Below are 25,754 nucleotides of genomic sequence, written 5' to 3' on the forward strand. Positions count from 1 at the left end.
CTTACCCCCATTCAGAGCCTATGTTCAACTTATCTCCATGGAAACGAGAAAAAATAAAAATGTCAAAAATCTCTAAATAGCAAAAGGCACCACTTCAGTGCTGGGTTAATGTGTATACAAAGTTTCGCGAAAAAATATTAAACGGTTTCCGAGTTATGGTCCGGAAACCAAGCTTACCCCCATTCAGAGTCTATGTTCAAGTTATCTCCATGGAAATGAGAAAAAATAAAAATGTCAAAAATCTCTAAATAGCAAAAGGCACCACTTCAGTGCTGGATTAATGTGTATACAAAGTTTCGCGAAAAAATATTAAACGGTTTTCGAGTTATGGTCCGGAAACAAAGCTTACCCCCATTCAGAGCCTATGTTCAACTTATCTCCATGGAAACGAGAAAAAATAAAAATGTCAAAAATCTCTAAATAGCAAAAGGCACCACTTCAGTGCTGGGTTAATGTGTATACAAAGTTTCGCGAAAAAATATTAAACGGTTTCCGAGTTATGGTCCGGAAACCAAGCTTACCCCCATTCAGAGTCTATGTTCAAGTTATCTCCATGGAAACGAGAAAAAATAAAAATGTCAAAAATCTCTAAATAGCAAAAGGCACCACTTCAGTGCTGGGTTAATGTGTATACAAAGTTTCGCGAAAAAATATTCAACGGTTTCCGAGTTATGGTCCGGAAACCAAGCTTACCCCCATTCAGAGTCTATGTTCAAGTTATCTCCATGGAAACGAGAAAAAATAAAAATGTCAAAAATCTCTAAATAGCAAAAGGCACCACTTCAGTGCTGGGTTAATGTGTATACAAAGTTTCGCGAAAAAATATGAAACGGTTTTCGAGTTATGGTCAGGAAACAAAGCTTACCCCCATTCAGAGTCTATGTTCAAGTTATCTCCATGGAAACGAGAAAAAATAAAAATGTCAAAAATCTCTAAATAGCAAAAGGCACCACTTCAGTGCTGGGTTAATGTGTATACAAAGTTTCGCGAAAAAATATTCAACGGTTTTCGAGTTATGGTCCGGAAACCAAGCTTACCCCCATTCAGAGCCTATGTTCAAGTTATCTCCATGGAAACGAGAAAAAATAAAAATGTCAAAAATCTCTAAATAGCAAAAGGCACCACTTCAGTGCTGGGTTAATGTGCATACAAAGTTTCGCGAAAAAATATTAAACGGTTTCCGAGTTATGGTCCGGAAACCAAGCTTACCCCCATTCAGAGCCTATGTTCAACTTATCTCCATGGAAACGAGAAAAAATAAAAATGTCAAAAATCTCTAAATAGCAAAAGGCACCACTTCAGTGCTGGGTTAATGTGTATACAAAGTTTCGCGAAAACATATTCAACGGTTTTCGAGTTATGGTCCGGAAACCAAGCTTACCCCCATTCAGAGTCTATGTTCAAGTTATCTCCATGGAAACGAGAAAAAATAAAAATGTCAAAAATCTCTAAATAGCAAAAGGCACCACTTCAGTGCTGGGTTAATGTGTATACAAAGTTTCGCGAAAAAATATTCAACGGTTTTCGAGTTATGGTCCGGAAACCAAGCTTACCCCCATTCAGAGTCTATGTTCAAGTTATCTCCATGGAAACGAGAAAAAATAAAAATGTCAAAAATCTCTAAATAGCAAAAGGCACCACTTCAGTGCTGGGTTAATGTGTATACAATGTTTCGCGAAAAAATATTAAACGGTTTCCGAGTTATGGTCCGGAAACCAAGCTTACCCCCATTCAGAGTCTATGTTCAAGTTATCTCCATGGAAACGAGAAAAAATAAAAATGTCAAAAATCTCTAAATAGCAAAAGGCACCACTTCAGTGCTGGGTTAATGTGTATACAAAATTTTCGCGAAAAAATATTAAACGGTTTCTGAGTTATGGTCCGGAATCGTCGGGAACGCCGACGCCGACGCCGACGCCGACGCCGACGCCGACGCCAACGCTGACGCCGACGCCAACGCCGACGGGAACCGTGCCAAAAACAATATGTCTCCCTCCATTCTGGGGGGGACATAATGAGTCATGGGAACTCCCAACAATAAAAGAGTTATTAACATGATTGACTGTATTTATCTTCAAAATAGAAATATCAGATAAATCTTACATGAATGCCACATATAGAATGCAATATTTTGCCACCATCAAAAACAACGTACAAATATATAATTTCATGTACCAATATATCCAAGTTTTGTTTGTTGTTATTCAACGTCGCACTCAGCAATATTCCAGCTATGTGATGGTGGTCTGTAAATAATCAAGTCTGGACCGGACAATCCAGTGAAATACACCCAAGTGTCTCACTATGTCGACATCTTGCACCAGGAATTCATGAATTGATACAGGTATTCATTATCAGCACTGTTGACATGGTCCCTCTCTCTCCACCCACTTTCTCTCACCAGCCACAGAATTCCGCCACCACTGTCTGACATTTCATCTATTTTCCGTCCTATTCTAAAATCACCCTGGGTCATACATCCTGCCTTGGGCAAGGGAAACCTATTTTCATTTCAATTATCCCATCCTTTGGACAATGAAGCTATTAAATTCTAACCAAGCCTGATATTATCAGCTTTTGTGGTGGACACAATGCATGTAATAACAGCCATGCTGTGCCCATACCCCTGAATAAGCTTCATGCTGCTTCCATCAAAATACACTTGTTTCCGTCTTGGAAGAATGTTATAATCAGACATGGCATTATATCCTAATGATTGTCACACGTACATTTCTACATTTACACCTAGATCAGGCAGCTGTGACCAACTGTGACCATTGTACTGTTAATGAAAGATATGGAACATAGATCATATAAAGTTCAACCATATGATGCTAACATGATCCAATATATTCTTAGTAATCAAAATTTTAACAATGTCTTAAGTGATTATAGATACCTGGCAAACGATAGTATTCAAATCCAAAGTTTTTTCCACAATCAATGTATCTCGACAAAAACATGGGGAGTGTGGTCATAGGACATTCACAGACATCTGAGAACAGTCATGAGTGCTGATCAGTCACCACTACTCCACCAGGTCTCCTCTGGTCAGTGAGTCACGATCAGACCACTACTCTACCAGGTCTCCTCAGGTCAGTGAGTCACGATCAGACCACTACTCCACCAGGTCTCCTCGGGTCAGTGAGTCACGATCACACCACTACTCCACCAGGTCTCCTCAGGTCAGTGAGTCACGATCAGACCACTACTCTACCAGGTCTCCTCTGGTCAGTGAGTCACGATCAGACCACTACTCTACCAGGTCTCCTCTGGTCAGTGAGTGATGATCAAACCACTACTCTACCAGGTCTCCTCTGGTCAGTGAGTCACGATCAGACCACTACTCTACCAGGTCTCTTCTGGTCAGTGAGTCACGATCTGACCACTACTCTACCAGGTCTCCTCTGGTCAGTGAGTCACGATCAAACCACTACTCTACCACGTCTCCTCTGGTCAGTGAGTCACGATCAGACCACTACTCTACCAGGTCTCCTCTGGTCAGTGAGTCACGATCAGACCACTTCTCTACCAGGTCTCCTCTGGTCAGTGAATCACGATCAAACCACTACTCTACCAGGTCTCCTCTGGTCAGTGAGTCACGATCAGACCACTGCTCCACCAGGTCTCCTCTGGTCAGTGAGTCACGATCAGACCACTACTCCACCAGGTCTCCTCTGGTCAGTGAGTCACGATCAGACCACTGCTCCACCAGGTCTCCTCAGGTCAGTGAGTCACGATCAGACCACTACTCTACCAGGTCTCCTCTGGTCAGTGAGTCACGATCTGACCACTACTCTACCAGGTCTCCTCAGGTCAGTGAGTCACGATATGACCACTACTCTACCAGGTCTCCTCTGGTCAGTGAGTCACGATCAGACTACTACTCTACCAGGTCTCCTCTGGTCAGTGAGTCACGATCAGACCACTGCTCCACCAGGTCTCCTCTGGTCAGTGAGTCATGATCAGACCACTACTCTACCAGGTCTCCTCGGGTCAGTGAGTCACGATCAGACCACTACTCTACCAGGTCTCCTCTGGTCAGTGAGTCACGATCAGACCACTACTCTACCAGGTCTCCTCGGGTCAGTGAGTCACGATCAGACCACTACTCTACCAGGTCTCCTCTGGTCAGTGAGTCACGATCAGACCACTACTCTACCAGGTCTCCTCGGGTCAGTGAGTCACGATCAGACCACTACTCCACCAGGTCTCCTCTGGTCAGTGAGTCACGATCAAACCACTACTCTACCAGGTCTCCTCTGGTCAGTGAGTCACGATCAGACCACTACTCTACCAGGTCTCCTCTGGTCAGTGAGTCACGATCAGACCACTACTCTACCAGGTCTCCTCTGGTCAGTGAGTCACGATCAAACCACTACTCTACCAGGTCTCCTCTGGTCAGTGAGTCACGATCAGACCACTACTCTACCAGGTCTCCTCTGGTCAGTGAGTCACGATCAAACCACTACTCTACCAGGTCTCCTCTGGTCAGTGAGTCACGATCAGACCACTACTCTACCAGGTCTCCTCTGGTCAGTGAGTCACGATCAGACCACTACTCCACCAGGTCTCCTCTGGTCAGTGAGTCACGATCAGACCACTACTCCACCAGGTCTCCTCTGGTCAGTGAGTCACGATCAGACCACTACTCTACCAGGTCTCCTCTGGTCAGTGAGTCACGATCAGACCACTACTCTACCAGGTCTCCTCTGGTCAGTGAGTCACGATTAGACCACTACTCTACCAGGTCTCTACCAGAATCCCCTGGCAAAGGGTTACTGTTTTCATTTACCACTGTCATTAGTGCTACATATATCTGAGTAATAAAAAAAAAGGAATTTGAGTTATTTGATTATTAATATTGATATTCCAAAGCAGACAACAAATACATTGAGCAAAGACTTACAGTAAGTAGGTGTCTCTAGTCACTGGAGCCCTGTTTGCACTGCTTCATTAAAGGTTGTCAAAGCACTTGCAGTTTGTAATTAGTAGATGAACATGATGTGTTGTCAATTGTTCAAGTACAGCAAACCACGTTAATAACAAACACGCTTATAATGAACTGATGGATATAACTTACTTACTTCTTGGTCCTGGCCATTTGCTTATGACAAACTTAAATGATGATCATAACAAACTAAAATCAGTCCCTTAGAGTTCATTATAACCATAGTTTACTGTATGTTTGTTTGTTGTTTAACACCACATTCAGCAGTATTCCAGCTATATCATGGCAGTCTGTAAATAATGGAGTCTGGACCAGACAATCCAGTGATTGACACCATGAGCATGGATCTACACAACTGGGATACGATGACATGCATCAACCAAGTCAGCGTGCCTGACCACCCGATCCCCTGACTTGTCTCTTACCACAAGCACAGTCGCCCTTTTTGTTTACTACCGTATATTACATATAAAAAACTCAGAGATATTATTGTTAAATATTGAAAATAAGCCGAGTAGAAATATAGCCATGCTTCCTCATTCAATACCATCCTCCCTTAACTTCTGTGAAAAATGAAATATTCTCTTTATAAAGCATTCTTTCCAGGGATTAGTCTGAAAAACTGCATCTAAACTTCAAACAATGCAAGTTGAGTGTTGCATGTGCTCCTGCATATATCATTCAATAGCAACATTTGTATCAAAGTTTTTAATATTGTTTCGTCACCCAACTGTAGATGTCTTTCTTGAATGACAATTGTATAGTAAAATCCTACCATGTTCTGTCCCAATATCGTGCCTTACAATGACATAAACATGTTCAGGTACAAGCATATTGTTGCACTGGTATAAAGGAGCGTTTGAAGTCTTTACCATATTGGCCTGCCTGCCTGCCTGCCGATGGACACCCAGATCCATCCAGGTCAGAGGGCATGGAAACAAATTGAGTAATCTCACCTTGAGCCAGATCAAAGGGAATAGCTCTACACATATATCTGACATGTACAGTTTATTGCCTTGTTTCAGGCCAGTAAAACATTAAGCTGTTCTAACAGACACTGATGGCAGATTCCGTTAAATATTGATCAGGAGCCTGCAAGGTGCACTAGTTACCTTCAGCTCTATGCCACCATCATTGATTAATCAATTATGAAATACATGTCTGGGAAAACCTAAACACAGCCACAACTCAAGCTCCAGTCTCACAGCAGAATTAAATTATAAATTTATTAATGTTAAATAACAAACATTTTTTTCATCACTTTAAGAAATGGTCGTCCATGACCATTTCTAAATCAAACTTCACAAGCTCATATCATAACAACCAAATGTATTCAAGACGACACCCAACAGATTTCTCATATTTCCAAAACTAATATGGTGCTTATAACTTCTTGTTTAATTAACATAGGTTTTCAAAGAGATATTCAAAGAGATAAAAGACTTCATGAACACTGTCCCAGCAAACAAATGATGCAGCATGCGTATCCCAATCTATACCCAATGTAACACACGATGAGTCACCCGATACCAATATTTCCCTCCATGCTAGTACATGTGCTAGTACATGTATCATCATTGTATCTGCAGTACGTAGTGGGGAAATATTACCCACGGAGCACCGTGTAGATCCCGACGCTCCTAACTGAAGGTTCATGACTAATCCTGCAACACTAAGATGGGATCACAGCATCAATTACAGTACATGTATTGATCAGGGAAGTGACTATTATGACTAAGAAAGACGCGACCCAGACTAACGTGCCTCCAGATCAATACACCCTTAGTGCTTCCCAAATCACCCGTAGCATCGGGGAACTACATGACGAGAAGGGACCACAATCCCTCTTGCCAAGAGTTTGTGAATCCAATATGGTTGCCAGTATTGTGTCTACAAGATGCTAAGCCCAACTAAGAAGTCCATTATGGTTAACAATGACACAGGATAACCTGGGTTTTGTCCTTCTACAAATTGAGAGCATTTTCTTTGCTTGATCAATATTGTCTCTCCGCTACAGTTTGTTATCAATTATTCACAATTGTAACGACACAAATAGAAGTGAATCACAGACGAGATACTCCGGTCCATTTTCTATTAATTTCCATTCTCATTCAATACAGATACTAGCGACTGATACTGGAAATTTGTTCATGCATTTTGGTTACTGACATCCTCTGGCATAAATAAACAAGTAACATAAATGAATTAATTATTGTCTTTGTGAGCATATTGTCTCACGTTCACAATATCCTTCTTTACCAATACCAAATTATCATCACAGTTGGAAGCAGGCGATTACTGAGAATATCAATCAGAATCATTACACATCTGATCTTGTAAAATATAATTGAATGCAAACATTTAAACCAAAAAACACTTTTCACTGGCACTGAAGTGTGGGTACCCAAAGTGTTGTGTCAGTCCAAGAGTAAGTTATACAAACCTGTACAGACCAAGTGGCCATACATTTATAGCCATTTTTTCAAAATTTTCTAATTGACATTGGACTGTAAATCCATCAAAACACAATTTATAATAATATTGTCAAGAAACCAGTCTCACACTTGCCATAATGTTGACTGCTCTACGACAAGTTGTGAGTATAAGTTTCCAAATATAATCATGAACAGGTGAATTCTGTAATCGAGAAATCATGAGAATCTGTTCAACCCGGAAGCAGTCAACAGAATCAAGCAACAATGTTATGGATACATCAACCATAACTTTACAGAATTATGTTGTCTACATTCAGAATGCCCTGTGAATTCCTGGCTCAGAATAATAGCACAATACCATGATGTCATCATAATGGCTTAATGTTTGAATATTACTAAAATAAGTTGAGTAAACTTCTAGCTAATGTGTGGCCCAACAAACACACATTCAACACTCTCACTTTATTTCATCACTTGCCACAGCAAATGCTACTACCCTTTCATCAAGCATGTACAGGTAAATTCTATGAGAGTCTATCGAGGACTATGAACCAAACGCTGCAAGCTGGACTTGTACCACCACAGGAAAACAACATCTTCAGCATCCAAACTACATGTGAAATACAGGAAAAACAACTTATCCTGAACATAAAACAGCAACCAGTTTGAAACGCTGTCAGAATAAATCTGCTGTTGTGGAATATGTGATATTAATGCCCTCATGTAGGTCTCTGGAGTGGTGCTCACACTGAACCTATCGTAATACAGATTAGCTAAGCTTTCAGCATAGGATATGTTATCTACTAAAAGCACCTAGCCACAATGACAGAAATGTATTCCTCTGTGGTAGCATCTCGTTGCACATATTTACCTGGGTTAATGTACCTCCGAGCAGACGGTAATGTCAGCAGACGGCTACATGATCAGACTCGTGCATTCACACCAAGCAGCCACACTTGTATGAATATTTCACAGCATTTCTTGCATGCTGACAATAGTAAATTCAATGACTCACTCAAAACACTCTACAACGCTACCAGCTTGTTACCGTGGAAACTGCATCTCCAAACAATGCCAGTAGTGATTTTCTACAGCAATGTTATGCTCAGAAAGCCAATGCAAGGATAAACACTGAAACTGCCTCGAAGCTCATAATGATAGAGGGTAAACGTGTTACTAATGAGTGGAACGTGCATGATTCCTTAGCGCAAACAGTGCTCCAGTTAATGAGCAGTCAGACTTACAACCGCCCAGTACCCGCCGGCAAGGTGCAATGTTGGAATGTCCAAAATGGTGGCCACATCATTTATATTTTCCTACAACTGGAGTGGGATCAATGGACAGCTCATCTCTACCTGAGGGTATCGCTTCAGTGATTTAAATGGGGTAAAAAAAAGGTTGGAGAATTTGTATCGTCTATCTAGGTTGGAAAATAATCAAATTGCAAACAGTTTCTTTTCATTCGACAGCTTGACCCTACTGCATTTCATCAAAGTAAACATTCAGAGACGTCGTTTGTGAATCTGAGTAACAAGTGTCACCATGGAAGAGTATATATACTCAAAGCTTCACGTTGTACATTCCTACAATAAGAGCTTGTAAAAAGGAGAAAATCAGAGTTCACAAAGGCTGAACTTTAAATGCCTGGAGCAGAAATTGATTGTCCAAAGAAAATTTAACTGATTGACTCGATGTTTTAGTCAATAAGGTATCACTTTATTGAAGGCTAACAACAGCACAGATGACATTGCTTTGGACCTTTATTCTTGAAATATATGCAGCTGATGTACACATTACTTGTGTATGGGCATTGACATCAGCTGGACAGGAGATGCCAGCAAATCAGGATTGCCAAGGAGAGTCCTCTGTAGTCATAGATATATTGTGCAACCAAGCTCAAACTACTGAGCATTGAGAGCCTTGTGTAGTACTCCCCATCATGCAACCGCATTGATTCCTGGCCAAACAGCACTTTCAACACATCAAGTCAAACATCAATAACATTATGATGACTCTATGCTGTTCATTCAGGGCCCAAAGTATTATGGAAGATTTGATGCATTAAGTAAACTGTAATCCAAACAGTAACTCAATCTGGGTAATGTTCAGGAATCACGCATTTTAAAACACTGGTGGTCCCATGCCTGAAATACACACTCTGGCATGACAATGGAACATATTTACACTCCAACAACACCCTGTGGTCACCGGCTTCTTGTGTTCCCTGCCTCAGTAAATCAGGGTTTGTGTATGGACATCAGTATGTCAGGGACCAAGTCATCCAGAAAACTGACACGTACGTGGTAGAGGTATAACAATACGGTGGGGTCGTGATACAATACGTATCCTGATCTCGAGTATGGTGCTGACAAACCTAGACACATAATCGGGGCGAATCTGGATTCGAACCCACAATCATAGGTTTCTGGCGTGCCTCAGGGATGCAGCTCTGCACAGCGCCTTAGATGACTGTACCACCCCTACCCCTCCGGATACTATAGGTGCCTTACGATTTGTATCCTGATACAGTACTTATATTTCTCAAGTTGATATTCTTTCCTTATGCAGGTGAATCACAACCCCGATTCATTTGTGATTAAATTTCAGATCAAAGATGGGACATTGTAAGGCAGAAACATATTGGCTAGAGGGCACTGTGGATGTTCTAACCTTGTAATAGGCGACTAACAGGACCAGGTAGTCAATCACTGGTTTGTCTGGTCCAGGTTCGATTATTTACAGATAGCAGGAATATTGCTGCATCAAACATCAAACACTCAACAAGTTCACAGCGATTTTAATACTAACAAAGAGCAACCCATGAAGATACGGTTGAGAACTTACCTCCAGCAACCATGCAGTCGTAATACAGGCTTAGAACTTGAACAGTAGCCTGCAAGCCCCGGGCTCATACAAATTCCTAGGGGCTAGTACAAATTTCAAAGTCTCCCCATTGTTTTAACATTATAAGGGCACTTAATCTTTATCCGGGCTAGTAAAGTTTTTGAGTTTAGTTCTAACCTTGTAATAGGCGACTAACAGGACCAGGTGGTCAATCACTGGTTTGTCTGGTCCAGGTTCGATTATTTACAGATAGCAGGAATATTGCTGCATCAAACAACAAACAAACAAATGGTATATAAAAAACAGTACATTGTCTAGAGAGCTATAGATGGTATTGTTACAAGAAGTCAGAATAATTTAAGACTGTTGGGTATTTCATAAATTGTTGATCAGGGATGGCACCCACTTACACATAGCTAGCCCTTACAATATTCACTAGCCCTTCATATACCTTTCATGTGGAGAAACTGCCATTGTCTGACAATATTTCATGTTTTCCATGTGTAGCACTCAGGTGAATGGTTTTGAGTAAGCAGATGCTGTTTTACGACTGAATTCATTTATTAACTATGATTGACCCTGATTTAGACAAGTCATCACAAGGACGTGTGCAACATAACAAGGAAACACACATACATGAAAGATACAAGGCCACATGCATAACTAGACCTTCTTGGTGTGAGCCATACATTTAAAGGATAAATACTTTATGAATACTGCACTATTAAAGATATTCATTTCATATTTACTTAACAAGATTCGTTCTACTGCTTACACATAGATCGGTGCATATAGTTAATAAGTGAAAAGTTAGTACACGTCAAATGGGGTAGTGTCCATGAGGGCTGGGATGGGTAACTCGAGTACTCGGGTCGGGTGGGGCCTGAGTAGGACCCTGGTACCCACAGGACTATCTGGACCCATGGTTAGTCATGTGATATATTATTTAATGTCAAATATTATCTCAATGATTACACTACATGTTACTAATGTTCACATTTCTTTCTGACTATGCACCCATTCCTTCTGACTTTTACATGTTTGACTAAAGATAAAACTTCAGTCAACTTAAGAGTATGCATGACCAGATCGTTTTATGTGAATCTAAATACAGTTTGCCAGGGCTAATGTCAAAATATTCCCAAATGGACATTTTGTAAATACAGTGGGTACCCAGGTAGAGTTGGGCAATAAGGGGGTTTCACCCGGAGAGTAAATTTGGACTCGTCCCAGCCCTAGTGTCAATGTCTAACGCAAACATGAGTTTGCTAATCCATACATATCATGGGGATAACACAGGCATCAAGTGATGAAGTGTAATGTGGTATGTGGGGGAGCATGTTACAGTGCCACAGCCAAGAGGATATTCAAAGATAGGAGTCTGTTCTGGAACTTATATTAATAGCTACTCTGTGCCCTAATGTATCAATCTTAGTCGCCAAATACTCATTAAAACTTGCCATTCATCAATAGCCAAGCAGTACGTATTTCAACAAGCCTGGGGCAAGTGTTTACTTGTAACACTGCAAGTAGCAGAATTAAAAGCAGCTAATGACTAGAAAGTGACATAACCCTAATAAATTATCATTATTGTAGTTAATCTTATCACCTGAAAATGGTTTTAAGAACATTTATCTGAATAAGAACTCTTGACCCAGTATGTTGATGCCGATCTTCTGTAATTAAAAAAGCAAGAGCTTGTTATGACATGTTTTTTTAGCATTAGTAGAAGTAATGCATACCAGAATCTGCAAATATCCCCCTTTAGCGAATAATTTGGAGAAGCTATAGTGGACAGAATACTAGTGTAATCTAGGAAAACCTACAACTGCTAACGAGTCGTGCTGCCTGCACAGGTAACACCATAGTTTAATCACCTGTAAATTACAGGCGAGATAATGAGTAAAGCTCTCCACAAAAAGTCGCGGTGATGAGAATACTAGTGTCCCTCCGCTAAGAACTTGATCTGCTTGCACAGTGACAGCAGTGGTATTGACAGGTGTAAACTGTAAACAATATGGTAAATCTAGGCTACACTGTGAACCTCGTAGGCTTCATTCTGTAGGCCTACATCCCTGGCTTAACCGGTCTACTTGCTGTACCCCGAACAGCTCGCTGTCAGCCCCATACTGTTATGTATATATAAAATGATATGAGAAGAATGTACACAATACATTCCATTTATCCACATACCGTCTGACTATGGGTATCGTTTAGACTTAATAACACATTACTACGGCGGTACGGGGTAGCTTGAAGAACCCTGTTAGACATAAGCCCATCGACACTGAGGCAAAACTGTCCTATTTAGGTATATTTTAGGCTATCAGATATTGAGTGACAAGACGTGGTCTAATTTAGTCGTCTGCTGCTTCTGTAATAAATGAAACTGCGAGTGTTACAGTCTGGGCCTATCGACATACAGCTTTAACTGTTACTGCATAATAGACAGTATCTGTCATTCAACGTGTGCTTCGTGATCGATATTTTGAGATCATGTGTCATGTCTTTGTCACCTCTGCTTGTTTACATACGCTAGCAAACGTCTCCATGCTATCAAACGACACACGTGGAATTTGCAGTACTTACTGTGATCAGCCAATCAGGAATAACTGTAATTCCAAAACAATAACGCAAATATTCCGCACACTTGCACCAGTGTCAAAGCGAAGCTTCGCACTAACCGCTCGAGTGTGAGATACTGCACGTGACGGCAACAGCCAATGAAAGAGCTCGTTTCTTCTACCCGGTTAATAGCGCACCTTGCAAAGTGATATATGGATTTCTGTTTAAAATGGAATAATATTAATCATTTAAAGCTAAATAAAATAATTAATGAGGCTTACATATGTCTTTCAGTCAGGCAGAAAATACATTTTGTGGACATGGACATTTTCAACAACTCACATTTAGTTTATAAGCTTTAATTAATAAACCCTGTTACAGGGGTCATCTCAAATTCAGGTTATGTATTTGTTGTACTGATCTAATTTCACACTGGCGTTTAGTGAACATGATATTATGGAGCCGTTTGATTTATATATTTCATGAATGACCCGGTTTTGAAGTAGAATGGAAGCAACGTTTAATACAATTACGGTGTAGAAGTTCGAATATATATTCACAGATACATATGATGAGTTAGTGGAAACCGCATTTGAAACACTTTTGTACAAGTATATTTTAATATAGCTGTAATAATGAACAAAATACCTGTAATTTTGTTTGTTGACTGACTTAGTAAAGACTTAACAATATTCTGGTTGAGTTGTTCAAATAATATACATGAATTTAGAATGTGTTACAGGCACATCCCTTTTCTCTACTGTTTAAATAAATATTGACCCCATTGATTCTCCCTTTGGATACACATTGTCGAACCTCAAGATGCTCGTCACCGTGATATGGCTGTGAAATCCAACATTGATATAGCTGAATACAGTGAAACCCCACCTTGATGTAGCTGAATACTGTGAAACCCCACTTTGTTATAGCTGAATACTGTGAAACCCCACCTTGATACAGTTGAATACTGTGAAACCCCACCTTGATACAGCTGCATACTGTGAAACCCAACTGTGATATAGCTGTGAAACCCCACAGTGATATAGCTGAATACTGTGAAACCCCACCTTGATACAACTGAATACTGTGAAACCCCACCGTGATATGGCTGAATACCGTGAAACCCCACCGTGATATAGCTGTGAAACCCCACCTTGATATAGCTGAATACTGTGAAACCCCACCGTGACATATCTGTGAAACCCCACCGTGATATAGCTGTGAAATCCAAACCGTGATATAGCTGAATACTGTGAAACCCCACCGTGATATAGCTGAATACCGTGAAACCCCACCGTGATATTGCTGTGAAATCCCACCGTGATATACCTGAATACTGTGAAACCCCACCGTGATATAGCTGAATACCGTGAAACCCAACCGTGATAAAGCTGTGAAACCCCACCATAATATAGCTGTGAAACCGCAACGTGATATATTGTGAAACCCCACCTCGATGAAGCTGTATATGTGAAACCCCTCTGTGATATAGCTGGATAATGTGAAACTACGCCATGATATAACTGAATACTGTGAAACCCCACCGTGATATTGCAGAATACTGTGAAACCTCACCTTAATACAGCTGAATACTGTGAAACCCCACCGTGATAAAGCTGAATACTGTGAAACCCAACCGTGATATAGCTGAATACTGTGAAACCCCACCGTGATATAGCTGAATACCGTGAAACCCCACCGTGATATAGCTGTGAAACCCCACCATGATATAGCTGTGAAACCCAACCATGATATAGCTGTGAAACCCAACCGTGATATAGTGTGAAACCCCTACCTTGATGAAGCTGTATAATGTCAAACCCCACTGTGATATAGCTGAATAATGTGAAACTTCACCATGATATAATTGTATTCTGTGAAACCCCACCGTGATATTGCTGAATAATGTGGAACCCCGCTGTGGTATTGCTGAATAATGTGAAACTACATCGTAATATAATTGTATACTGTGAAATCCCACCGTGATAAAGCTGAATAATGTGAGATACCGAGATAAAGTGTGAAACTCCACCATCCTAACACCCTACGTTGCCATAAAAAGAATAAGTATTTAAACACTTTTTAAACACGACACCTCGCACAGTCTATTTATATATTGTTTCCATTAATATTCAATGATGGATAACCGCCTCCGTGGTCTAGTGGTAGAGCGTCCGCCCGGAGAGGGGAAGGTCCGGGTTCGATCCCCGGCCGCGTCATTCCAAAATACGTTAAAAGATGGCACTTGTTGTTACCCGGTCTGACGCTCGACATTAAGGGGCTTAAGCAAGGACTGGTCGGCTGTGTCTGAGTGGGTTATTCATGTTAAACTGCGGCATGGTATTTCAGTGGTCTAGCACTATAAATCGGAAACAGTCCGGACTAGTACAAGCAGCCACACACACACACACACACACACACACACGCAGCCACACACACACACACACACACACACACGTGTCGCTATATAAGTGCAATAATCTTGGTCGCGACGTTAAACACCAATTCACTTCACCTCACCCTCAATGATGGATATACATAACACATTCTTTATCAGAAAGGGGGCGAAATACCTGATACGTGTATTGATAAAGTGGGCACAATATATCTGTTTTAAAAAGAGTGTTCCAATATTATTCATGAGTTGAAGGTGCATATTTTTTTATATTTCTATTGAGATATGATATCAAAGACAGACAATGAATGAAATAAAATCATGATTCATGGACTTTCCCATAGACATATAAGAAATTACAGCATGAGAAAGTGTTATTTTACTAGCCACTTCGTAATGGCCTACTTCACGAAACGTCCACATGAAAGTGAATATACAACACAAGCAGATCCCTGTGTGCGCTAACTCTGTCTGGCGTCATTTTCCGCCTGAAAGCACACATGCATACAGGGTCAGACAAGTGAATAGGCCTGTCATCGAACTCCCAAACTAAGTGAATAAAAACAAATATCGCAATGCAGACTACTAATATAGCTGTTACGACGGTCGTTATGTGGAGATCACAATGTAATAATATTAACGACACAACAGCGTAACATGCATTAATGTCGATGGATGTTTCTTGATATTGAGACTCGCGTGAGTTGGATGCTTCAATTAAGTTGTTTTTATGCACTATCGCTCATAGAAAAGAAATCCGCTATTGTGTACATTGAAGACATTCTCGTTATATCCATACATGTAGTTTAACAAACGTCATGAGCATTTAAAAAACAACTACAGTCCTATAGTAAGTCCTCACCATTTGAAATAGAATCACGAAAATATCGCGATCATTAATAAAGGAAGATAGCTGTATGTGTGTTACTTCTTATTAAGTGAAAACAAGACACTCCACGGATAAGGAATATTAAATAAATAAAAAATGACAAAACATGGAAAGTGCACTTTTCAAGAAATGTCAGTTTTCGTAGCGATAAACATCATCGCTGTGTTTTGATCACGTGGTTACAATCCGACTGCGGATGGGCGGTCAGGTGACTGGAGCGACTATATTTAGCAGCATGTGCAGTGACGTACATTACAAGCACGAACTGAAAGAAAAACACGTGCAGATGTATCGATTCTTACCCAGATTGAAACCACGTGATCAAAACTCGAAGATGATGTTTGTTGCTCAGTAAATGGACATTTCTTGAAAAGCACACTTTGCAATTTATGTCATTACTGTAAGTAATATTTCTTATCGGCGGAATGGCTTGTCCTCACTTTATTAGTATTAGCACACTTGCAGCTATCTTCGTTAATTAATTCTATTTCAAGTGGACATAGTGTGTGCTTGAAATATCACACGAAGACTCGACTCAACATGAATTTCTCAGTCATTTATGGACATATATATTTTGCTGACAAATGGAATGTTCTTATTAATATGACTGGACTCTCATGAACTACACTGACACCAACGCAAACACCGACATGTTATGACAGTATGTAACAGATAAATGCCCACCAGGCAAAGTAATGCCCATGCAGGACAACTTGTGTCAGCCCTAGTCCCAGACCCTAGAGAATAAATTAAAAATGTTCAATACAACTCAAGTCTAGAATGCTTGGGCAAGTCTAGATTGCCTCAGCTCTGAAATTAAGAATTGTTCTGGGCTCCATTTGTATTTTATCATTTTTTATTTTGTAGATATATATTTTTAAATAACAAAACTATTTCTGTGTTTTGTGTTCATTTGGTGACGTGGGAATCTCCCCAGTACCTTATGCTTGCAAGATGTCAACCTGGTTCGACGTGGATAGCCTCCATTCTCCTCCATTCTCTCAACCAGTGCCTGCCTGGTTCACAGTAAATCTTTCACAGTACGCCGGGATTAGATTATAAAATTGCTGACTACGGCAAAAAACATTCACTTACACTGATATACCACAGAGAGTATTCAGCTATAATACACTTTTCGCCCTCATTTCAGAGACATGCCCTAAATGATTTTTTGTTTGTTTTTGTTTGTTTGTTTTTTGTTTGTTGATTAACGCCGCACTCAACAATATTCCAGCTATTTGACGGCGGATGGTAAATAATCTGGACCAGACAATCCGGTGATTGATACCGTGAGCTTCGATCTACGCAGTTGGGATACGATGACATGTTTCAACAAAGTCATTGAGCCTGACCACCCGATCCTGTTAGTCGCCTCTTACGACAAGCATAGTCACCTTTTACGGCAAGCATGGGTCTGCTTTAAATGAACAGCTCAATACGGTGCGTGGTCTACATAGAATCCGAAATATTTGCCGATAAATCTCGGATGCATATGGCCTTTTCTTTATCGCGGGACAAATGACCACCATGGCCGGTATTTAGAGTGTCATCTCGAGCATCACAACACTGCTGTGTTTGCCCAGTAATCAGTTTCCAGAAAGCACCTTGTCCGTCGATGTTGCTGAGACAAGGACAAGGAACCCTGGCATTTGTATCTGGGAGACGCCGTACCCGACGTCGTTGTTATCTCAGGTGAGCCCGTCTCACACCGTCTCAGACGTCCGCAATATCCACACCAACCCGCTTGATTTGGAGAAATACTCCTCAAGTGTCGTCTGCTCATTCAGGAGGCGAAACATTGTTTTCTGCTTAGCTAATTGTAAAATAGGATTCATGGCAAAGCGGGGAGAGTAATGTTGAAACAAAGAGTTGATCACCTGCCGTTTGGTATTATTTATGAGAAGATCCGCTTAGACCACCGACAAGTCTACCATCAGGATATTGAGTGGTTAATCCATCGTGTTTGTAACTTTCCACGATGGTTCATGACTTTGTCATTAACAGTCATTTTGTGTATATTGCTATGCTCGCAAGTATATAGGGTGATAGTCAAATTGTTCAATGCTGTTATTGAGTATTTCCGAAATGCCACTGTGTTCGTGTCGGCTGAAATGAATCCCAAACTTGATACCCTGATGAAATTCTACACAAGTAATAACCCACGAGAGACGAGGAATTGCGGGATATCTGTCAATTTATTGTTACAACGACGTCACCTATATCATTTGCGACTTCATCGAAATGGATAATTTCATCTTCAATTATTTGCGACAATTCTTTCAAACGACCTCACTCCATACTAAGAGAGATCTATTGATTGGTCCAGCAATCGTACCTCAAAATCCCTGTCTTAAAGATTAACCATACAATTAAGGAAGGACTTTCCATATGTTCAAAGAAAGTATTATCGACAAGTGAAATTAATACCATGTGGTTTTTCAAAAATTCAAAGGATTTGCTTGAATTTTTGCAATCTCAGAAATAAACCAAGTTCAATTATGTCAAAACATTTCGTTTTTCAACTTTTTCACTATCCCAAATGATGCAATTAAGGAAAAACTTCATTCCTTGATCCATGTTGCATTTGTCACTAAACCTTTTGATGTTAGCTAATATTACATCTGTACCTTCAGAGGTTCAGGGCAATTCGGCAACTATGAAACAAATGTCATTTGAAGTTTACTGAGAAAACAATATGTGACATGCAGGACTTCCTCATACGGATAACATCTGTACTAAATTTGGGGGTGGGGTATTTAGACAAGAAGTAGGCACCCAGACTGGTACCAATCGTTCTCCCCCCTTTGCTGAATTACTGACATAGTAGCTTCAGAGTCAGAATTACTGACATAGTAGCTTCAGAGTCAGAATTACTGAGATAGTAGCTTCAGCGTCAGAATTACTGACTCATTAGCTTCAGAGTCAGAATTACTGTCTAATTAGCTTCAGATTCAGAATTACTGTCTTATTAGCTTCAGAGTCAGAATTACTGACTTATTAGCTTCAGAGAGAATTACTGACTTATTAGCTTCAGAGTCAAAGTTACTGACTTATTAGCTTCAGAGTCAGAATTACTGACTCATTAGCTTCAGAGTCAGAATTACTGACTTATTAGCTTCAGAGTCAGAAATACTGACTTATAAGGTGTATCGATGATCGTTCAATAATGGTCAAATAGACAACTCTCTTCCGCTGACTTACCCACCTGAGTTAAAAATACAATAGTCGAGTGCAACTGCCTTATCATTTTCATATTTAGTTTTATGTATAAAGATTTAGTCTGACAAAAAGTATTCGCAAGACTGCATGACGAAAAGGGATTACTACAGTCAACATTCCAGCAGTTCCAACATTTGGTGTCTAGACTCAACTACTTCTGAAATACTATCGATCGAGCATGCTTTTCTACGAAGGTTTCTACGACTCATGCTCATCAGATGTTTCAATTTTCAATGCCTTAGTAAATCTTTTAGAAGTTTTTTGGTAGATGTATGGAGAACATTTCCAACTTGATGCATCAATGACAAACATAAAGTCCCGTACAATTCTCTATTTTGACTTGTACCATATGTTCCCGTATGTTTTCAGGTGAACAGTTGACTTGACTTTGCATCTTCTCGAGACAATCTGGTATCATCACTATGTGACACTGATTCATGAACACGTGTTTATGATATAGTCGGAATCAAAGATGTCTTATGATTATGGAAAGTGTTTTGTCGCTTATATCCGCCACGATACTCTTCACAGACAATACAAGCAATGGAACGAACCATCCAGTCAGCGCCAAGGAAAGTCATAATGCTCAAAGAGAATTACTGAAAATAATTTCAACTAAATCCGTGCCCCAATAAATAATATAGTTCTGATGTTGGGCGAAGATGAAGGGAAAGAGAGGACGATCATAGGGGTTGGGTGGGATGGACCTGTATAATGGTTTGTGATGTTGGTAATTCGCCTAGAAGACAAGTATTTTACTTCAACATTTTGTCAACAAAGACGTCCCATGTATAAATGGCTAAAGGCTGTGGAGTATCGTGCACGATGTGTAGGTTCAGCTGGAACGAGGTAATGCATTACTGACCACATCCTTAGCGTGTAGCAAGAGAGTCCGTGGTTAGACGTGATTCGTTAGGATGAATCGTTTCCTTGGCATAAATCACGCGAGAATAAGTTACACTTATAGTTAACTAATGGGTTAGTGACATTTCTTTCGACCATTTGATCTTACCAGTGAAGAGACTAGCACCATGTGATACGAACACACCCACGCATCGGGATCTGAGTACCTCTATAAACTCAGTGTTGGAGTGGATGGCATGTTCTCAAGCTGGCTTCTCTGGCCTCTTTTTGAGCCAAACAAACACCAGGTGTCTTGAAGGAGGAGCTTCACCAACCACTACATCTTCTCATACACATCGCAGACCCTGGGAACTATATTTGTTGAACAAAATATTTGTTTAAAATGTACGATCAATTTACAATTGTGAGTCTGATAGGGGTACACATTGCGGACAAAGGTGGCTGAAAAGACAAATGTATAATGTATTTATAATGTGGTTATATGGAGATTGTAAATATGCTTGTTGAACATTTACTCACAGAACAACCATGCAAGTACAAGATAACTAGCCTGTATAGCCAATTTAAGTTTCAAAAGAAAGAATCTTTTTAAGCCAGCCGCCCCTACAGCTTCCCGCTCACTGCTCAGCTCAACAAGAACGTACTGCTTCCCAAAGTCGAGGAGGTGGTTGAGAGACAGCCACCACTTCTCTCGAGGGAAAAAACTTGACGTGTGACAGGGTCAAGTACAGGTGATGGAAGGGTGATAACTCGGGCAGATAGACTTAATGCAGGGCTTCAGAACCACATTCCAGCACTTGTTATATGATTGTTTGTTTGTTTATTGTGTACCGCCGCACTCGGCAATATTCCAGTATTCCCGTTAGTCGCCTCTTACGACAAGCATAGTCGCCTTGCAAGCATGGGTTGCTGATGACCTATTCTAATCCAGATGTTCACGTGTTTCCTACTGTGTGAAAACAGGATCATACTGACTTGAATGGAATACACCGAACCCTCGTTTTTGCGGACGGTGTGGTTTCTTGTGAAGTCGTCCGAATCATGATACGTCGTTTTGTCTCATTACAATTGACCTTTTTCACGTTTTCGCCATCTTGGATCGAAAACGAGGCTTGGAGAGCATACATGTAGCTCCATGCAGTGTGAGTCGCATCAGCTCATAGGGAACAGACAGCATGTTGTGCATTTCTCTGATGGACATTTCAAACAAACAAAAAATGGTATCCTCTGTATCTAATACAGAAAATATTTCACATTTAATCATGAGGTCCAACTAAAATATGCCTGTAATACACTGGAATTAGCATTTTGCTGTCAGGATCCCGGATGTGAATCAAAAGGTGCATTTCGAGATACGTATTTCAGAAATAGATTGTTTTATCATAACCTCGTCGGCATATAGGTACAATGTGACAGTGTACTACAGCTCTTTATATCAATGTCACACAGAAATTTACTCTTGTTTTAATGAAACACGTTTTGATATTTGTATTACCGGTATGTATTTAATCATGACATACTTTGTTTAGTCTGACCATGCTGAAAACATACTTTCGCTAGAGTGAAATAAATAAGATTTTTATTAAAATCAGGTGAAATATCAAGTCAGTCTGCCTCATTGACACTATGGTAAGGTCATGAAGATCACAAAGAAAATATAACACTTGAATTTATCTCTTTATCTCTTCTTGTTGTTTACTAAAGTTGATATCTTGACTTGAAAATATTAACTTTGTCACATCACAAAATGAGATAAATTCATGCTGTCATCGTTATTTGACAAGGAAAACAAATTACTTCCATGTATTTATATTTTTTTATATTTCTCGTTTTGATTGAATTATAAAAATTATCAAAATGATCACACCACTTGACATGATTGAAATAAACTAAAGTTCTAAAGATTGTTAACAATAGTAAAATATTACATCATAACAATATAATTATTGCAAAATGACACAGTAAGCACAACTAATAATCAATAAAACATGGCAATTGCTTACACAAAAGAAATCATTTTGTCTTTAAAGTTTCAAAACATGTTTGTGGACATAAAGCCAGATGGGTTTTACAATTAAACAAAGAGAATAAATGAGTTATGATTGCAATACGCATTGGAATTAAAAATATTTCTGTTTATACTTTAAGTTTATAGTAATGTCAATATCCATTTATGCATTTGAAATATTTGAATACAAACTGTTACAGAGTTATCTGTTTGTGTAAATTATATAAAGATCACATGTAGATTGAATATTTACTGGCCATTAATTAGTTGGGTTTTTGTTCATTTCATGACATAATTAATTTGGTACAGTAAAGTAAATATCATTTTGGTAGAAATATTGTTTACAAAATTGAAGATCAAACTTTACTTTACTTCAAATATTTAAACACCTTTTATGTAATAATTCAGTTGAAATATTACACCTCATGATATCTAATCTGTCAACATTGAGAATCAAAATAACAACTTTCACAATATCGACAGCACAAGTAGATCTAGAGGTCTAATATTTTATTGGAATGCATTTGAGTCCATTACAATTTGCATCAAATACGCAACTGATGCAAAATTCTGATTTGTTACGATTGTAAATTCTCAGTAGGTTACAATTTGATACATTATATCAACATATCAATTTAGTTAGTTTCTGACATATATCTAGATATGGTCAAAAGGTCAATATTTCGACTTCAAATACAACTCGCAAAGTTATTTAAACTCACAATAAATAGTTTGGCTTAATGGTGTGTAAACAATTAATTATTCTTTACAGGATCTCAGTAGCATTTGTATTAAGTCTGTTCAGCTACCATAAACTGCACTGGGAGTTACCAGGTGGTCATGGATATTTTAAAATGAAATCACAACAGAACGGCCAGACTCAAATTTATCGGTAAGGAGACCAGATAACAGTAGAATAGTTTGTCAATGATAAGAATAAGAACAATGTTCAATACTTACGATAAATGTACCGGGATGGTTAAATTGTCACAGTTTGTCCCGATTGCGTGCCTTGTTGACATCTCCATGTGTTTCATGGGCTCTCCAGCCTTCACCTTCTCCTCTCCAAGCCTCGCTTTCAAACCCGAAGTAGCGAAGTGTGAAAAAGGTCAATAAAGCTACCTTGATAATCGCCGGGAAGGCGAGGTTTCCGGACAGACAGGGGCCGGGATGACGAGGTTTTACTCTGTACAGAGGCATCCTCAGTTTGTAAAGAAGTTGCATGGATATATACAAGGGTATTTGTGATTATCGGAAGATGCCAATTTTAGACAGGAACCAGCCAAAAAAAAAAAACACACCACTAAGCGCTTCCTGTTCTTTGATCGCTGCTGTCTGACTGGTCTATGATAGTTTGCTTCAAGGTGTTTATGTTCTCTGACTGGCCTACGATCGTTGCTTCAAGGTCTTTATGTCCTCTGACTGGCCTACGATCGTTGTTTCAAGGCGATTATGTTCTCTGACTGGCCTACGAGCGTTGCTTCAAGGTGTTTATGTTCTCTGACTGGCCTACGATCGTTGTTTCAAGGTGATTATGTTCTCTGACTGGCCTACGAGCGTTGCTCTAAGGTGTTTATGTTCTCTGACTGGCCCACGATCGTTGTTTCAAGGTGATTATGTCCTCTGACTGGCCTACGATCGTTGTTTCAAGGTGATTATGTTCTCTGACTGGCCTACGAGCGTTGCTTCAAGGTGTTTATGTTCTCTGACTGGCCTACGATAGTTGTTTCAAGGTGATTATGTCCTCTGGCCAGCCTACGATGGTTGTTTCAAGGTGTTTATGTTCTCTGACTGGCCTACGATCGTTGCTCTAAGGTGTTTATGTTCTCTGACTGGCCTACGATCGTTGTTTCAAGGTGTTTATGTTCTCTGACTGGCCTACGATCGTTGCTTCAAGGTGTTTATGTTCTGTAACTGGCCTACAATCGTTGTTTCGGGGTGATTATGTCCTCTGGCCGGCCTACGACCGTTGCTTCAAGGTGTTTATGTTCTCTGACTGGCCTACGAGCGTTGCTTCAAGGTGTTTATGTTCTCTGACTGGCATACGATCGTTGCTTCAAGGTGTTTATGTTCTCTGACTGGCCTACGATCGTTGTTTCAAGGTGATTATGTCCTCTGGCCGGCCTACGATGGTTGTTTCAAGGTGTTTATGTTCTCTGACCGGCCTACGATGGTTGTTTCAAGGTGTTTATGTTCTCTGACTGGCCTACGATCGTTGCCTCAAGGTGTTTATGTTCTCTGACTGGCCTACGATCGTTGTTTCAAGGTGTTTATGTTCTCTGACTGGCCTACGATCGTTGCTTCAATGTGTTTATGTTCTCTGACTGGCCTACGATCGTTGCTTCGGGGTGTTTATGTTCTCTGACTGGCCCACGATCGTTGTTTCAAGGTGATTATGTCCTCTGACTGGCCTACGATCGTTGTTTCAAGGTGTTTATGTTCTCTGACTGGCCTACGATCGTTGCTTCAAGGTGTTTATGTTCTCTGACTGGCCTACGATCGTTGCTTCAATGTGTTTATGTTCTCTGACTGGCCTACGATCGTTGCTTCGGGGTGTTTATGTTCTCTGACTGGCCCACGATCGTTGTTTCAAGGTGATTATGTCCTCTAACCGGCCCACGATCGTTGTTTCAAGGTGATTATGTCCTCTGACTGGCCTACGATCGTTGTTTCAAGGTGTTTATGTTCTCTGACTGGCCTACGATCGTTGCTTCAAGGTGTTTATGTTCTCTGACTGGCCTACGATCGTTGCTTCGGGGTGTTTATGTTCTCTGACTGGCCCACGATCGTTGTTTCAAGGTGATTATGTCCTCTGACCGGCCCACGATCGTTGTTTCAAGGTGATTATGTCCTCTGACTGGCCTACGATCGTTGTTTCAAGGTGTTTATGTTCTCTGACTGGCCTACGATCGTTGCTTCAAGGTGTTTATGTTCTCTGACTGGCCTACGATCGTTGTTTCAAGGTGTTTATGTTCTCTGACTGGCCTACGATCGTTGCTTCAAGGTGTTTATGTTCTGTAACTGGCCTACAATCGTTGTTTCGGGGTGATTATGTCCTCTGGCCGGCCTACGACCGTTGCTTCAAGGTGTTTATGTTCTCTGACTGGCCTACGAGCGTTGCTTCAAGGTGTTTATGTTCTCTGACTGGCATACGATCGTTGCTTCAAGGTGTTTATGTTCTCTGACTGGCCTACGATCGTTGTTTCAAGGTGATTATGTCCTCTGGCCGGCCTACGATGGTTGTTTCAAGGTGTTTATGTTCTCTGACCGGCCTACGATGGTTGTTTCAAGGTGTTTATGTTCTCTGACTGGCCTACGATCGTTGCCTCAAGGTGTTTATGTTCTCTGACTGGCCTACGATCGTTGTTTCAAGGTGTTTATGTTCTCTGACTGGCCTACGATCGTTGCTTCAATGTGTTTATGTTCTCTGACTGGCCTACGATCGTTGCTTCGGGGTGTTTATGTTCTCTGACTGGCCCACGATCGTTGTTTCAAGGTGATTATGTCCTCTGACTGGCCTACGATCGTTGTTTCAAGGTGTTTATGTTCTCTGACTGGCCTACGATCGTTGCTTCAAGGTGTTT

The 25,754-nt window shown here is 40.4% G+C and overlaps 1 protein-coding gene across 2 annotated transcripts in view; it reads right to left on the bottom strand.

The window, feature by feature from the left end:
* Nucleotides 1–12,935, bottom strand: part of LOC124140101 (neuroglian-like) — an 82,185-nt gene extending 69,250 nt beyond the window's left edge. The window contains exon 1 of one of the 2 annotated variants that reach the window (XM_046507471.2): nt 12,820–12,935. The gene's annotated coding sequence lies outside the window, so the exon portion shown is untranslated. Of the gene's footprint in view, nt 1–8,257; nt 8,353–12,819 lie in introns of those variants that run through there. The other variant, XM_046507472.2, reaches the window with a different exon arrangement.
* Between the last annotated feature and the right edge of the window lie 12,819 nt (nt 12,936–25,754).

This window comes from Haliotis rufescens, unplaced genomic scaffold (genome assembly GCF_023055435.1).
Source record: "Haliotis rufescens isolate VD_foot unplaced genomic scaffold, xgHalRufe1.0.p SCAF_22, whole genome shotgun sequence".
Taxonomy (NCBI): Eukaryota; Metazoa; Mollusca; class Gastropoda; order Lepetellida; family Haliotidae; genus Haliotis; species Haliotis rufescens.